The sequence below is a fragment of the Mycteria americana genome, chromosome 6 (genome assembly GCF_035582795.1).
Source record: "Mycteria americana isolate JAX WOST 10 ecotype Jacksonville Zoo and Gardens chromosome 6, USCA_MyAme_1.0, whole genome shotgun sequence".
Lineage (NCBI taxonomy): Eukaryota > Metazoa > Chordata > Aves > Ciconiiformes > Ciconiidae > Mycteria > Mycteria americana.
Window position 1 is genome coordinate 13368903 of NC_134370.1, and position 17117 is coordinate 13386019.

Below are 17117 nucleotides of genomic sequence, written 5' to 3' on the forward strand. Positions count from 1 at the left end.
AAAGTGTGTAAGAGGTGTAAAAAGTGTGTTAGAGAACTGTCATGGTTTAGCCCCAGCCGGCAGCTAAGAGCAGTGCAGCTGCTCGCTCACTCCCCCCTGGTGGGATGGGGGAGAGAGTCGGAAGAGTCAAAATGAGAAAACTCGTGGGTTGAAATAAAGACAGTTTAATAGGTAAAGCAAAAGCCGCACATGTAAGCAAAGCAAACCAAGGAATTCATTCACTCCTTCCCATGGGCAGGCAGGTGTTCAGCCATTTCCAGGAAAGCAGGGCTCCATCACGCGTAACGGTGACTTGGGAAGACAAACGCCATCACTCCCAATGTCTTCCCCTTCCTTCTTCTTTCCCCAGCTTTATATGCTGAGCATGACATCATATGGTATGGAATAGCCCTTTGGCCAGTTGGGGTCAGCTGTCCCAGCCGTGTCCCCTCCCAACTTCTTGTGCACCCCCAGCACAAGTGGGGTGGTGTGAAAAGCAGAGAAGGCCTTGACACTGTGTAAGCCCTGCTCAGCAGCAACGAAAACATCCCTGTATTATCAACACTGTTTTCAGCACAAATCCAAAACATAGCCCCATACTAGCTACTATGAAGAAAATTAACTCTATCCCAGCCAAAACCAGTACAAGTATATATAAGTGACCCCAAGTGGATCCTAGGGTGAGGAAAGAGCAACCATCAACATGAACAACATATTTCACCTTATGAAGGTCTCCAGATGCTGACGAGTCTCCACAACATCCCACCAGCACCAGTACTAGAATGAAACCACTGATCTCAGCACCCTGAGGAGAGGGGAAGGGGAAGCGTAACACCAGGGAAAGGGTAGAAACCAGGAAGTGTGTGTATAATAAATCTAACAATATTATTATTCTTTCTTTTTTAGTAATATTTAGATCTGGACTACTAATGATAAGACTGTTAAGATTTCTATTATATTAACAATAAATTCTTGGCTTTATATATATATATATATATGTGTGTGTGTGCTTTCTCTCTGCCCATAAACCAAGATTTCTGAGTGTAACACTTCTCATAATGCAGATCCTTCACACTTTGGAGTCCTCTTTGGAAGTAGAAGGAAAGGTGGTAAAATTCCCATGCATGGAAGTTCTTATGGGATTTTCAGCCCAAGTACAAGAAGCATCTAAAAAATCTCTTGAAAAAGTCTATTCCCTTAGCAACAATTAATCTAAGTGTTCCTCTACCAATTTCACTGTCTGCTATATCACACTAAAATTTTATTGGATGTGTACAAAGAATAACTAGTGTCACTCTGGTGTGTTTAAAATTTATCATACTACATGATGCTTAACAGTATATGTTGTGTTTTTAAGGAAGTTGTATGAAGCATGAAATTTTCAAAGTGAAATGAGGTGTTTAATAAGATGCTGTTCAGAATTACCACTTCTGGTCAGAAACTGAATATTGCAGAAAATATTACCATTCTTCATCGGTTCAGATCTTTACATCGCAATGACACATTCTTGATGTGTTGTTCTAGGCCAAGTGTAAGGTGTGATGCAAGAATTATCAGGTGACATTCTTTGGGTTGTGCAACTTAGGAGATCAACAAGAACAGACTTAAAATCTGTGCTTCTGCAGATCACATAGTAAACTAACAACATTTACAAAGGATGAACAATTCTTGGGTTTTGATGAAAGAAAAGTGCTTGAACCTTGAGAAACACTTGACAAGGTTAAAAAACTGGGCAGTATAATGTCAGTGCAAACAAACGCTAATGAATATGAAACCCAGTAGTGACATATTACAAATTCTGCCTCCATGACATTGAACCCCAGAAGACCTTAGGTGTTCCTTGCTGTGAACGCCACATTCCTCAGTGCAAACCTTAGCATCTCTATTTCAATCTCCTGTTTCAGCCCAAAAGGCAAATGTCACAACTGCGGAGTGCAAGGAATTACTTCTACGCATTGATAAGTTTTAATTTCACTGCAAAGAAAAGCAAAACAAAATAGTGATATAGCACCGCATGGACACAGAATACTAGATGTGTTCCTAAAACTCTGGGATCCAGATGTATGCTGGATTAATTTATGTAGATGAAAGCATGAAAATGGGCAAGGTATCCCTGCAGACTGTGGGATGTGACATAAGCTCTCTTCATAAAAACTCTCCAGGATTTTCTTCCCTGGGCTTTTTTCCTCCTTCCCAGGCATATTCTATGTGTGCTACTCTTATTCCCCCACATGTCCCCACTTGGGAAAGTGCTGTTGGAGACTTTTAGGAGTGGAGAACATGGGTGGATGCAGCTGGGAAGAGGTGACCAGCATGGGGAAGCATCACAGGCTGAAGCAAACTGGGTTGCCCACACTTAATATTTTCAGGGCTGCTCTATCCTCAGACCAGTGACTTGCAGCCACTTGATGACATCCCCTGCTCCACTTTCAGTGGCTCTGAAGCCAGTACTGTTGGAGCTCATATACCCTCCAGCTGAATAACTACTTCTGATATCTCCGCTTCGGTGCTGAAAGTTATGATGGAGCCAAAAGGACAAAGCAGAGAACAAGTGGGACACTTGAATAACACTACATCTTGGGGAGCCAGAATGGACAACTCCTTTCTTTCAGAAATTCATGTAATATCTCCTTCCTTGTCAGGAGCGGAGAGTTACAGAGTGGCAGGAGAAAGAAGTTAGACAACACCTTGAATCTAAACTTGATTTTTCTCCAGACATAAATTAAGCTGTAAACTCACCCAGCCAGAGAAATTAGTTGAGGGAAATGTTGGCATTTCCAGACTGGAAAAGAAAACTGACATCCCCTGACATGCATGTCATGTTTCAGTTAAGCAGCTCACTGTTAATAGTCAAAGCTGCGAGGAAGCAGATACCCAGCTCGCCAGTAACAAATGACAAATGTGTTTGCTTCACACTGGGATGTCATTTCAGTTGGGGTTTGCATTCAAAATTTCAGATACTACTTCCATCCCCACTGAATCCTAGTGCCACCAGAAATGTGTATTTCTTCAGCTGCATATATATAACCTAAGCAGTGCTACAATGAAAGGCAAACACTTAAGCACTGCATACTGGTGGCTTGTTGATGATTCCTTGAGCTCTTTCCTCTCAGAAACCATACCCTGCCTGAGAGACCAATAAATCATCTGCATGGACAGTGATCAGCCTTTGTGGGAAGGAGGAAGTTTTCATAGGTCTTCAGACTTTGCTGTTGTCTTGGTCACATAGACTCAAAAACTCTGCTGGTTTTAAAGTACCATTGGAGAAACTGGTACATCTCCTACATATGTTGCTTGGTTGTATTTTATCCATTTAAACCTTTGCTTTTCAGGCTAAGAAATTCTTCTCACACAAACCCCCGGAGTTTTCAAGTGCTGGAGCATCCTGTTCTGGAGGACACTGACATAATCAATTAGCAAAGCTCCAAACAATCACAGGTCTCCAAAGAGGGGGAGAGACAAGGACAGAGACAAAAGACACCTTGAAGAAAACTGCAAATGATTAATAACTTCAAAATAGGGGAAATGAGATTATATCTAAAAGCTCCCTGAACAGAAGATAGAGTTTAGAGGAAGATACAGTTCTGAGACCATTTATGATCGGCCCCTTCCACAAACAAATATATCAGCACATGTAAATACCAAGGTCTGTCATTTATGAAGGCATTTTCCTTGATTCAGGTAAAACCTCAGCAGGAATACTTTGAGCAGTTTTCAGCAATGAAAGAAAAAAATATTTAGCATCTGACAAGAACCCATAAAAAAACCACAAGGCAACCCAAAACCATAGCCCTAAAGGAAAAAGCAGGTTTGAGAACTTTGAGGGGGAAATAGATAAGTAGTCTCTAAAAGGCTATTAGAAAAAAAAGGCAGAGTATGTTCTTCATGGTGAAGCTTAACATGTGTGAACTGAGTAAGTGAGATTCAGGTTACCTTAAGAGAGGAACTTGCTAATGGAAAGGGAGAGGAAGGATTGAGATGGACGTCCTGGGAAGGTGACAAGGGTGAAAGTCTTTTAGGGCAGACTGGACAACTCTTCATTAAGATTTACACTAGCACAAATGGATGAATTAAATGACCACTTGAAATTCTTTCCAACCACATGACTTTATGAAATAAAATGTATTTGTGGGAACTGAGCATTTCAGTTTGGCATGTGCCTGACTAGTAGTGGACATAAGATGAATTAAAGGCTGATCTTGTGATGAAGGAAAGAGAGCTGTTTAATTCTTAGCTTCCTGGAAAAACATCTATTCACCTTTCAAACTTGGGTAATTTAGGCAGACACAATATGTATGATACAATGCTCTGTAACAGGTAAATGGCAGAGAAGCTTTGAAACACATTTATTTCTAAGTCATGCATTCAGCACTTCCGTAAAGAACAGACTGTTTGCAGATCAATCTTTAAGTAGTCATTGATATGAGCAACATTTTCTTACCTTCACAACGCTGCAACTGAGAGTAGCTCAACAGAAGATGTTAATATTTTTCTCTGTATCTACCTCCTCCACAAGATCCCTTTAGTAACACACATGTCTCTGACACAATGAGTGTAGTATTGATGCCTAAAAAAAGGTGCATCTCTAGCAACGGGGCACAACAGAACACAGCTGATGTAGCTGGGCTGAAACTTCTCCAAGGGACATTTTAGCTTTGGGCATCATGGGGAAATGGAGTCTCCTCCATCCACACAATACCCTTACTTACCTCACTGGTTAAACAATAATGTTAACTGAAACAAAACTAGTAATTATGGCTATTTACCTAAAAGAACTTTTGTCATTTCCTAATGTCGTCCAAACAATCACAATTCAGAAACAGGAGCTAGCACACTCAGTATTTTCTGCACTTTGTTGGCCTTGCTCCGGAGAGTTAAACAGCTCATTATGGTAGCAGGGGCCTCTGAAGACCTCATGGACATTTACAATGGTATGTGATGTGGAAATGCTAGAGCTAGCAATAACCCACACAGTACAACTGCCTAACATTGTTCAGAGATACAGACTTGGTCCCAAAGTAGTACAGTGGCACTTGCATGGTGCTGTCTCTGAAATACACTGTTCTGTTTCTGCAGAAGGCTAATTAGTCCAACTTTCCTAACCTGACTGTATGATCTCCTGTGCCACTGTTGCCCCTAGATCATCTCTCATTGCCTGGAGCATACATGGCCTAATTCAGGTAAGATAATGTTATCTCAAAGGAGAAAGAGCTAATGCAAAGCCTTTTAATGTCTGTTCACTTCAATGAACTTTGTGTCCTAATAACAGCAGCAGAAATCCAGCTGAGGGGAGATCTGAAAAAGAAATGGAGTGATTCAAACAGGAAAGGATACGCTTTTTATGAGTCATTTGGAATATATATGTGAATATTACTCTAAGCCTTTAGGAGAAAGATCTGTGAAATGTATGTGAAAGCAGAATATCTCTGAAAACATCTCCAGGAGATTGGCAGAGTAGGGGAGTCATTAGATGGGATTTCATTGTAGGAAAATAATGAAAAACTGAAAACAGTTCGAGAGCAAGTCTGGTGGTGTACCTATAACTTCTTGCCACTCAGCCATAAGCTGGGCACAGAGCATCTTAATTTACTGGAGAGATTTTTCAAAGTAGGAATTACTACTACATGATTTTGGGCAGCAGGATTGAAGAGTGTGACAGGCACTTATCATTGTGCAAGTCTGACACAGTCTTGTCCCAGCTTAAATGCAGTCTTTATGGGGTTTTTAAGAATACTGTAGCATTTTAAAATGTACTGTATCTACTCAGTAAAATGTGTGAAAAAAACACAATTGTTTGTTTAAACACTTTTGTATTATTAAAGCCTGTGAACTACCATAACCACCCTGCATTGCAGACAAAGTCTGAGGGAAGCAATTGATCAAGAGCATTAAAAATATGTTGATGCCTGTAGTTACCAATTTATCATATCTATCCCCCCTGCTCTTTTTTGTAGTGAAATGAATGATGAAGCTATTCCAAATCGTCAATTCCCATAAAATGTATACCTCCAAGGAGGAATATGCTAAAGGATTTATGAAGAGCACAGTGGGCCTGGATACATTGTCTTGTTTGACATTGCTTATACAAGAAACCTTAAATACACAAATTGATTGGTTTGTATATTTCATCAAAGCTTGATTTAATTTATCAAGGGGAGAATGCCAATTTACATTCATCAATAGATAAAGTCAGGTTAGAGTCAAGCTGCTGGCTCAAACCCTGTTTTCATGTTGCCTTTATTGTACTTCCTATTCTCTTTGGTTAGTTTTAAAGGCACAGGTGTGAGACACTTCTCATTTCAGAATGTTTTCTGAAATGTTTATGTGAACAGGACAGTAATGCTAGTTACCCTGTGTCTGTGCAGGACTCGCACAATCAGTGAAGTTGCACGTTGGTTATTTTTCAGACCTCACTACTATGGTAGTGATCTTTTCATAGCCCTGGAAAAGTCTGCCTAATCTCTGTGCAAGATGAATTAAGGTGGAGTTTGAGGATTTTTACAGCATATGTGAGACCTAATGCCTGTGCCATCTCCCAGTTGTGATATATAGCTGGAGGTATGCAAGCCCATGACACAAATAGGAGTTGTGCATCTAAATTCCATAGTAAGCTTTAAAAGTTCATGCCCTTTTTATTCCTATCCCTTCTTTTGGCTGCTATTTCTCTCCTTCATTTGACCTCCAAATCCCTCTGTTTTTTAGGGCACTAACTCTTTCTACCAGCAGCCATGAAATCCTTCCTAATTCTGCCTCTACTCCCCTGAATTGAGCCTGAGCCTTTGTCAGCTTGGGATCAGTTCAGGAAATCCTTGCTAGGGAAAGGGACCCAGTCCTTACTCATCTCCCTGACTATCAGGTATGGGTGATACCTCTACAGACATGTCTCTGATGAAAGCCTCATGCAGCTCCTGAGGCTTATTCTCTGATCTGGCTCCCACTCACTGCACAGAGATAGGTCAGCAGTCATTTTACTTGTACACCTGCAAAATAAGATGTCAAAACTCAAAGACAGGTCTCCAAGTCGGCCTAGTTTTCAGCACCTGTGTTTTCCACTGATTTGAATGAAATTTCAGAAGAGCTATGCTCTTATGAATTTCCTTCCATTTTCCATGAAGTGTCTCTGTAAGTGAGAAGTTGCATAATTCTGAGCCTAATTTCAGACTGATTTAAAAATACAGTTCTGCTCTTCCTACAGCTTTATTGGCAAAATACCTTTCTGAGATGTGCTTTCTTGCTTTTTCATATATAGTTAATAATAAGGGAGGCTTGTTATTTAGAGGATAAGATACTCTAATGTAAAGACGTCACATCTGTTAGATAAGGGGACAGTGAAATCTGAAGCATTACCTGTAAGTGAGCTGAATGACAATATTCAGTGGCTCTGATGTAATTAAACAGTACATTGCTCAATCTAGTCAGGAACATAGGAATAGAGAAACACTACTTAGAAGAGACTGGATTGTCATTACAAAGCCTGATTCAACAAAGCACTTGAGCATGAGCTTCAGATTAAGCACATATTTAATTCTTCCTTCTACTGCAAAACATGTTAAAGTGAGCGTATGCATACTTGCCCTACAGAATATGTTAATTATATTCAGAGAAGATACTTGCAGGGCCCACTTCTCTGAGACCATCTCATAATCTTTAATGTATCTATCTTCACAATCCTCCTGTGACAGAAAAAACCCTGCTATTATCTTCATTTTTTTAAATCCAAACAGGGATTTGAGGAACAGAAGAAAAAAGACTAAGCTCATGAAATTATTTAGCCCCTCAGTACCCAACTGATTTTGATAATGTGAAGGCAGCTAAAATGCTTGGACAATTTTGTGAGTGTCATTAGGAGCAAAGTACACTGAATTATTTTTGCAAATATGAACCAAAAGGCCTAATCCTGAAAGGTGCTTTGTGATGTATCGGGATCCCAGTGATCCCTATAGTAGGTGCATGGTAAAGCTGCTGAACTTTCCTCTTCAAACAAATCTGAAGTGAAACTTAAAGTCACATTTCCTAATGCAGAGCAGGATACCTTAACCATGTATCTAATGTATCCATGTTTACCAAGGCTATGGTAAACAAAGCACTCTTGACATCTGAATTTTCGGTTTTGACTATAACCAAGGTGTCCTTCACAGACTGTCAGGTGCTTAGATGTCAGTCTGAACTCGGTCCAGAAAAATACCCAGGTCATAAAATCATAGAATCATAGAATCATTTTAGATTGGAAAAGACCTTTAGGATCATCAAGTCCAACTGTTAACCTAGCACTGCCAAGTCCACCACTAAACCATATCCCTAAGCACCACGTCTACACATCTTTTATATAACTCCAGGGATGGTGACTCAACCACTTCCCTGGGCAGCCTGTTCCAATGCTTGACAACCCTTTCAGTGAAGAAATTTTTCCTAATATCCAATCTAAACCTTCCCTGGTGCAACTTGAGGCCATTTCCTCTTGTCCTATGGCTTGTTACCTGGGAGAAGAGACCGACCCCCACCTCTCTACAACCTCCTTTCAGGTAGTTGTAGAGAGCCATAAGGTCTCCCCTCAGCCTCCTTTTCTCCAGGCTAAACAACCCCAGCTCCCTCAGCCGCTCCTCATCAGACTTGTGCTCTAGACCCTTCACCAGCTTCGTTGTCCTTCTCTGGACACGCTCCAGCACCTCAATGTCTCTCTTGCAGTGAGGGGCCCAAAACTGAACACAGTATTCGAGGTGCGGCCTCACCAGTGCCGAGTACAGGGGCACGGTCACTTCCCTAGTCCTGCTGGCCACGCTATTTCTGGTACAAGCCAGGATGGCCTTCTTGGCCTTCTTGGCCACCTGGGCACACTGCTGGCTCATGTTCAGCCGGCTGTCGACCAACATTCCCAGGTCCTTTTCTGCCTGGCAGTTTTCCAGCCACTCTTCCCCAAGCCTGTAGTGTTGCATGGGGTTGTTGTGACCCAAGTGCAGGACCTGACACTTAGCCTTATTGAACCTCATACAATTGACCTCAGCCCATCGATCCAGCCTGTCCAGATCCCTCTGTAAAGCCTTCCTACCCCCAAGCAGATCAACACTCCCACCCAATTTGGTGTCATCTGCAAACTTACTGAGGGTGCACTCGATCCCCTTGTCCAGACCATTGATAAAGACGTTAAAGAGAACTGGCCCCAATACTGAGCTCTGGGGAACACCACTTGTGACCAGCCACCAACTGGATTTAACTCCATTCACCAGAAGTCTTTGGGCCTGGCCATCCAGCCAGATTTTTATCCACCGAAGCGTACACTCGTCTAAGCCATGAGCAGCCATTTTCTCTAGGAGAATGCTGTGGGAAATGGTCTCAAAGGCTTTACTAAAGTCTAGGTAGACAACATCCACAGCCTTTCCCTCATCCACTAAGTGGATCACCTTGTCATAGAAGGACATTGGGTTAGAAGTTCCCCAGATCCACTTTCCGGCCCTTCTTGTAGATGGGCATCACATTTGCTAACCTCCAGTCAACTGGGACCTCCCTGGTTAGCCAGGACTGCTGATAAAGGATTGAAAGTGGCTTGGTGAGCACTTCCGTCAGCTCCCTCAGTACTCTTGGGTGGATCCCATCCGGCCCCATAGACTTGTGTGTGTCTAAGTGGTGTAGCAGGTCGCTAACCATTTCCCCTTGGATTATGGGGGCTTCATTCTGCTCCCTGTCCCTGTCTTCCAGCTCAGGGGGCTGGGTACCTGGAGAACAACTGGTCTTACTATTAAAGACTGAAGCAAAGAAGGCATTGAGTACCTCAGCCTTTTCCTCATCCTTTGTCACTATGTTTCACCCTGCCTCCAATAAAGGATGGAGATTCTCTTTAGCCCTCCTTTCGTTGCTAACGTATTTATAGAAACATTTTTAATTGTCTTTTACAGCAGTAGACAGATGAAGTTCTAGTTGGGCTTTGGCCTTCTAATTTTCTCCCTGCATAACCTCACAACATCTTTGTAGTCCTCCTGAGTTGCCTGCCCCTTCTTCCAAAGGTCATAACTTTCCTCTTTTTCCTGAGTTCCAGCCAAAGCCCTCTGTTCAGCCAGGCTGGTCTTCTTCCTCACCGGCTCATCTTTTGGCACATGGGGATGGCCTGCTCCTGTGCCTTTAAGATTTCCTTCTTGAAGAATGTCCAGCCTTCCTGGGCTCCTTTGCCCTTCAGGACTGCTGCCCAGGAGACTCTGTCAACCAGTCTCCTAAACAGGCCAGAGTCTGCCCTCCCGAAGTCCAAGGTGGCAGTTCTGCTGAACCCCCTCCTTACTTCTCCAAGAACCAAAAACTCTATCATTTTGTGATCACTGTGCCCAAGACAGCCTCCAACCGTCACATCACCCACAAGTCCTTCTCTGTTCACAAACAACAAGTCCAGCGGGGTGCCTTCTCTAATTGGCTCACTCACCAGCTGTGTCAGGAATTTATCTTCCACACATTCCAGGAACCTTCTAGACTGTTTCCTCTCTGCTATGTTGTATTTCCAGCAGACATCGGGTAGGTTGAAGTCCCCACAAGAACAAGGGCTAGCGATTGTGAGGCTTCTCCCAGCTGCTTATAGAATATTTCGTCTGCCTCTTCACCCTGATGGGATGGTCTATAACAGACTCCCAGGTCAAGTTACACACAGATTAAGTCATCACATTGCCAAAGTATTTCAAACTCCACTTGAACTGGTATCATAATATACAGTTGCCTTGCTTCATTAAAAGAAAAAGAAAAAGAGATTAAAAAATCTAGAAGCTTTGGGGAGAAAAATGTGTACCATTTGTTTAAAAGTGCAGTATTACAACTGATGATCCAACATTTTTTCTCTAGAGCTGAAGAAATTTAACAAGATAAAAATAAAGTCAGGGAGAGTTTCAAAAGTACTCTGATACCACCGTGGAAATGGATAGGAAAAAAAATGGGGGGAAAACATTGAGTTGTTTAATCTGATAAACTCCTAAATTAGATGAGTTCAGTTAATGAAATAATTCCAAAATCCCACTTGCCTAAATCTTGGTAAAAATCTCTTCTACAAATCACTCTTCTGCAGTAGTTGAAACCAATCAAAGTTTCAGAGATGTGAATACAGTCCTTTGGCTGAAAATTCTTCGGAATTTACTTTAAATGTCCAGTGTCACAATACGTTGCTCTTTCCAGTTTTGTTCTTGGTTCCAAGAAAGCTGCCAGAGGGCAGGAAAATGCATCTAACTTCCATTAGCCTTTTCAGTAGGACTGTCATAAATTTTTTCCCTGTCCTCAGGATATATCAACAGGAAGACAGACCACTGTATGCACAAAGTAAAACTAATCTGTTACTCAGAAGAAAGGTAATTTTGTTCCAGTTCATTTGTCTGTGTGCATAATTTATTATATTACAGGCCAGTGAGTTTGGCATGGAAGAAAAAGAAGAGTTGACTAAACAGAATATAAACTGTGTTCTAAAAGCAGCTAAAAGTTTTAATTTCCTAATGAGCTCATTTAATCCAGGTAGATGACTGTGCTCTTTGATAAACCAATTGAAAAATAAATTGCATTTGCAAAAGCCTATGTGCACAAATCCACACAGAAGAGGATTATATTCCAAGGAAAATATGTGAAGCGTATTGGAATAAGAACTGCAATGACAGGAACACAATAAAGCAAAATAATATTGGGAGCAAATACAAAAAGCTTTGTGATGAAACACCGATTATAGAGCCCTGAAGAATGACCTGAATGGCTATCTCCAGGGTTACTGTTTCATTCCATGAAGTTTATTTTAGGGCTGGGAGATATTTAGTTGCAGATGCTGCCTTCAAGCACTGTTAAGAATTGAGACAGCAGCAAAAGGATTGAAACACATTAAAGAATTGTATGGCTAAACAAGCAGAGACACTTGAGCAGTCCTTCTAGTTACTATTATTATTATGACAATGCTTATAGATCCTGTCAATCTAAGTGCTGTGATTACATTAGTTCTGCTCAAGAAAAACATAGGTGAAATAAAGTAGTAATTGTAAAATGTGGTTTTGTGGGAATAGAATTTCTATCTGCATGGAAATACCCCATGCCCTGTTCAGCTGACATTTCACTGGGGAAGAGGGTCTGGGGAAGGTTTGGTAATATGTAATCGTAATGTGTAACAAAGCTTCTTTGATTTTTCATTTCAAACTGAATTCTAGGCATATATTCACCAGATTTTAAATATAGCATCGAATGTTGAAATAGCTTGTGTTTTTTCTTTGCATTTTTAAATACATCCAAGCATAACATAATTTCCCCACTTTCTCCCCAGGGTTTTCTGGTATTAGCCTTGATTACAAGGAAAGTAAACGTCATTACCTCAAAACCCTTCCTCCTGACACATTTGTAACAGTGCTGCTCAGTCCTTCCCTTTGGAACGTTAGGAAGATTGGACAGAGGAAGGATGTGGACGGGGCTGGGTTACACGTACACACTGTGGGTCAATGGCAGAAAAAGGACCAGAATTCAAAAAGCTGAATCCAGGCCCAGTGTTACAATACTGCACCAGAGCTGACATGAGCAGGGAAATAACCTTCATCAGGGGACAACCAAAAGATATAAAATGCAAGTCATATTTGGGAACAGTGCTACTGTGATACTTAGTGCCCAAGGTTCATACCCTTCTGCTACTCCTTCTCCTGTGCTTCAACAGCAACCTGTTCAGAAAAGGAACACCCTCTTTCAAGCCTTCTCTTGGAGTAGTTCTCACACTGAGCTCCAAGAAATGTTTCCAAGCAAGTCAGTTTTATTAAGTCCAGACTCACTTTGTTTTCAAACACACAGGGACACACTCTTAATTTAAATACATGGTGAAAACAATGCCTTACACTGCATCTAAACAAAATAAAATATCTTTTATGGAAATGTATTGATATACATTACACAAAGTAGAGCAACACGTATTTTTTAATGTCAACCCAAGTGTCAGTCTGGGCTATTTAAAGCACCTAAGCCCCCACAAAAAATATTATGTGTATTCCCAGTTTAAAAAAATAAAAAGAGCATCCAAAAATTCAGTATTCAACAACAACCCCACATTGTTTACTGCAGTTGCTTAATGGTCTTCTTCTAAAAAGAAAAAACAAACAAAACAACAACAACAACAACAAAACCCTCTTCAAACTAAGAATAAATTCAAATTTATTAGAATATCTCAAAAAAGTAAATTCCGGCCAGCTAAGAGATGGTCAGTGGGGTGGAACAGATCATCATTTCAAGGACAGGCTCTTAATCTGTTTCTTAACAGGATGGAGTACATAATCAAAATTGCTGCCAGTTCTCCTGGACACCTTAGCACCAAGAAACACTGGTATGACTATGCTCCTATCTGAATCCATGCCAAAAAGACCATCAGCTCCAGTAGGACAGAATGCAGCTGGGAATAGGTAATAGAGTGAAAGGCTCTTTGCAGTCAGACTTAAGCTCTCCCTGTGTGCACTCTGAACTTGGATGCTGAATAGTTGCAGTATGCTCAAGCTAATAAGCCTTCCTGAAAGACAGGGTGTCTTACTTCAGGCTCACTTGTGGGCAGCTTCCTTAAAGCTGATTTGCACTGCTTTTTCAGGTATTTAGAGCATAGACAAAGAACCTAGCATCTGTCTGGGGAAAAAAAACCAAAACAGGTAGAGGATCCTAAGAAGCAATCGTAACCTCAGTCACTTGAGTGGGAGCCACTGGAATGGCAAAAGAAATTCGTTCTTGTGCTGTTCCATGGATCAGTAGAAGATCAGGATTTTGCGTTCACTACAGTTTAAAGAGAAAGAATCTCACTGGAGATTAAATCAGTCAGTCTAAAACCTAACTGATATCAGCAGGGGAAACTAAACAAAGGCACGGCAACAGTTCTGTTTGTTTAAAAGCTGTAGGGATGCAAAAGGAAATCCATTTGTCCCAAGGCAGGTCAAGAACTTTCAAAGAATATTTACACTTTTCCTTTGTGCGCAGGGTTTGGCATGACTTTGTGTAATTACTACAGTGTGTAGAAGAAAGAAGCTTTCAAAGAACTCTTTGTCACCAACATTTTTGAACTGGTTCAAAGCACTAAAGCTGGTATTTATTATACAGACATACATTAACTACAGTTCCCAAAGCTTAGTGGGCTGGGCAGCAGAGACAGTTGCTTTCTATTTCTATGCTTAGCTTGCACAGTAGTGATGGTTTTGTAGTGCAGAGCTATCTTGCCTCATGCTGGGGCTTCAAGTTCCATGTGCAACACAGCAACTCGTCTGTCACACTGTGGATCCCAGGGTGAGGCGGGAGGTCCAGCTTCTCAGGCATGTTGCTGGAACCTGTGCAACTGCAAGCAGTTTGTTAGTGTTTTGTGACCTAAATAATTTCAAATAAGTGTGGCCATATTGATGTTACCTGTCTATACTTCTGGCACTAAACCCAGTGTTGTTGGCTCTAATAAATCATGAAGGTGTGATGGGTGTTTGTTATCATTTTCTTGCCCTCCATACCCTTCACGGAAAAAAGGTGGAGTGGGGCTCTTAGCACAAGAGAGTTTTGAGAGAAGTCTATATCTTGGGAAGTGCCATCACAAATGAAGATTTAACAGTCAGACCAAGGACTGAAATATCTGTTAAACCTTCACTGACTGCAAACATATGCTCTCAGCAGGAAGGTGAGCGCATCCATGGCCAGATGGAGCATCCACCGCCATCTAAAATGTAACATTTATTGTCTCCCTCAAACCACGTGTATGGAGCTTAACCTAGAGCTGATTACTGCCTTCTCTGTTTCAGACTTTACTTTCTTTCCTGAGGTTTCCCAATGCCTGTGACAGCCCATCCGAACTGCCTGCCTGCTGCCAAAGGACACCGTTCTGCAAAGGGAGTGCCGGAGCAGAGGATCGGTGTCACTTTGATTTACCCACGGGCACTTTCTGCAGCCAGCTGCCAGCAGGGTGTGAGGCTCCTCTCCTCGTTGCTGCCTGAGGTAAGGATTTGGTGGGGGGAGCAGGCGCAGCACTATGTATTTGCCAGTTGTGGCTGTGCCTGCCAGCGACAGGAATTACCCTTCTGCTGATAGCAAGGGAAGGGGGAAGTCAAAGAAAACTGAGAAAACTTCACCCTTTTTTAGTGACTGGAGATGTATTGTGCCCACATAGGGGAAGGAAATTTCACAGATTCTCTGACTGCTTTCGTCCCTTGGGCAGCAACATGCAGAAGTGGGAATCAGTAGGAATTAATGCGAGAAGATAAAAACCAGAAGGGAATTTGAGGAAGGCAAAGAAAATAAGGGACCTTCTAAATCAATACATAGGTGTTTTTCTGTCAAATGATGCTGAACATTTATGATAATCCTCCAGGTGCCCTAAAGAACTTTTATGTGACATGGCAATAGACCATTCATTATGGTTTAACAAATAACAGTTACATCAGGGTGTTCACAGAGGCAATTTGATAAGAGAAACAGCACCTAGGTAGTACAGGCAGGGGGTAGAACAGCCATTCCTCTCTGCCTGGGTCACAACCAATTCCCCCATTCAGAGAACAGGCACCTTTCAGTTGCCACGTGGTCCAATGTGGTGGTCTTTCCTGTCAGAAAACAATCAATCTTTAATGGCTAGATAAAATCAACAGGTTGACCTGGTCACAGTAGTTATAAAGACACAAATACTGCTGAATGTCTCAAGTTTTGGATATCCAAGATGAGACAGTTCATTGAGATATCAGATCATGAGGGAAATTCTTCTCCTGAAAAGGAGCCTCCAACTTATATTTCCAGAGTTGGGAACAGAAAAATCTAGAAAATTCTTTGACCCAGAAATTTTGTACAAATATGCGTTGCTTATTTACACATCTTAGTTCCGTTCTTTCATAAAGTCATGCTGTACTCACAAGATCCTGTTAAAATATTCAGTGCTTTCCACTCCAGAGATGGCTGCATTCCACAGGTGAGTGAAACGATCACTGCATGCAATATCTGTAGAGCACTTGCTGAACTTCTGTAGGCTTTATTATTACAGATTCAATCTGTGCAAGAGGAAAAAGGGCATCCAAATGGCACTTAAGATGGTATAAGGAGCCCTTCATAAAGCTATTAAGAAATTAATAATTACAGGAAGATAGATGTAATTACATCCAGAAGATCAATGCAGCTTTTAATGAAAAAGAATTTCAAGACCCTAAATACAAATTGAGACAAGAAACTTCTGAGGCTCTCCCACATATCCCCTGCTAGATAAATGTGGCCAGGGAACAAAGGAATTCCAGTGTTGTTACACAAAACACAGCAATTCTGCGATCCTACTGAAAACATTGAGGAAGCTGGTTTGAGCTGCAAAACCATGTCTTCTTTGATATGTGATTATAATTGATGTTTATGAATGGTCCTAGTAAAAAAACCTTTAGTGTGCTCACTGCAGATGGGGCAAATGATATGAAAAGTTGCCTCCCGTTCAAAACAGTTCCTGTTTTCCAGTGGAGATGAAAAAATCTTAAAGGCTCCCCAAGATTTAAGGAGTTTTAAAAAATCCCTCCCACCTGCAGAAATCTCTATGTAACGGCATGATAGAGAAGGCAACTCATCATCATCCATTGCCTGTGGTTGAAACTAGGAGACAATGAAGGACACTTGCATGTTGAGTGTCTGTGTTAGGGTTGTAGCTCGGTCAAGGAAGAGGAGGGAGAATGTCATCGCTCCTTTGCTCTCCTTCATTTGAATCCCCTGGGATTAGCATGGGCAAGCAATATAGCATCAAAAGCGTAATTCCATTGGACAGGAATTTTTCTTTACCTCCTATCTGCTGTGGAGAAAGTATACAAAGGGAGCGATAATAGCTGACTCCTGTATTTAGTGGGGAATTATATGGGAACATAAACACAGAGGAAACCAAACTAAATTAGCAAGTCCACATAAGGCAGTGATATAATTTAAAATATGCCTACAAAACCCAACTACTCCACTTGCATCCAGTGATGAAGCAGATGCCCTTCACACAGGCAAAGGCACACTACAGTGAATTGAGTGTTTTGTCAAAATACCAAAGAAATAAAAAAAGTCCCCAACCAAACCAAACAAACCCAGAGCATCATAAAAACAGAGCAAGGGGGAATAAGCTATTGCTAAAATCCTACGGCCTTAAGAAACAGCTGAAAATGGTGATACACGGAAGGAAGGTTAGCATCAGCTAGAGAAAAAGGCAA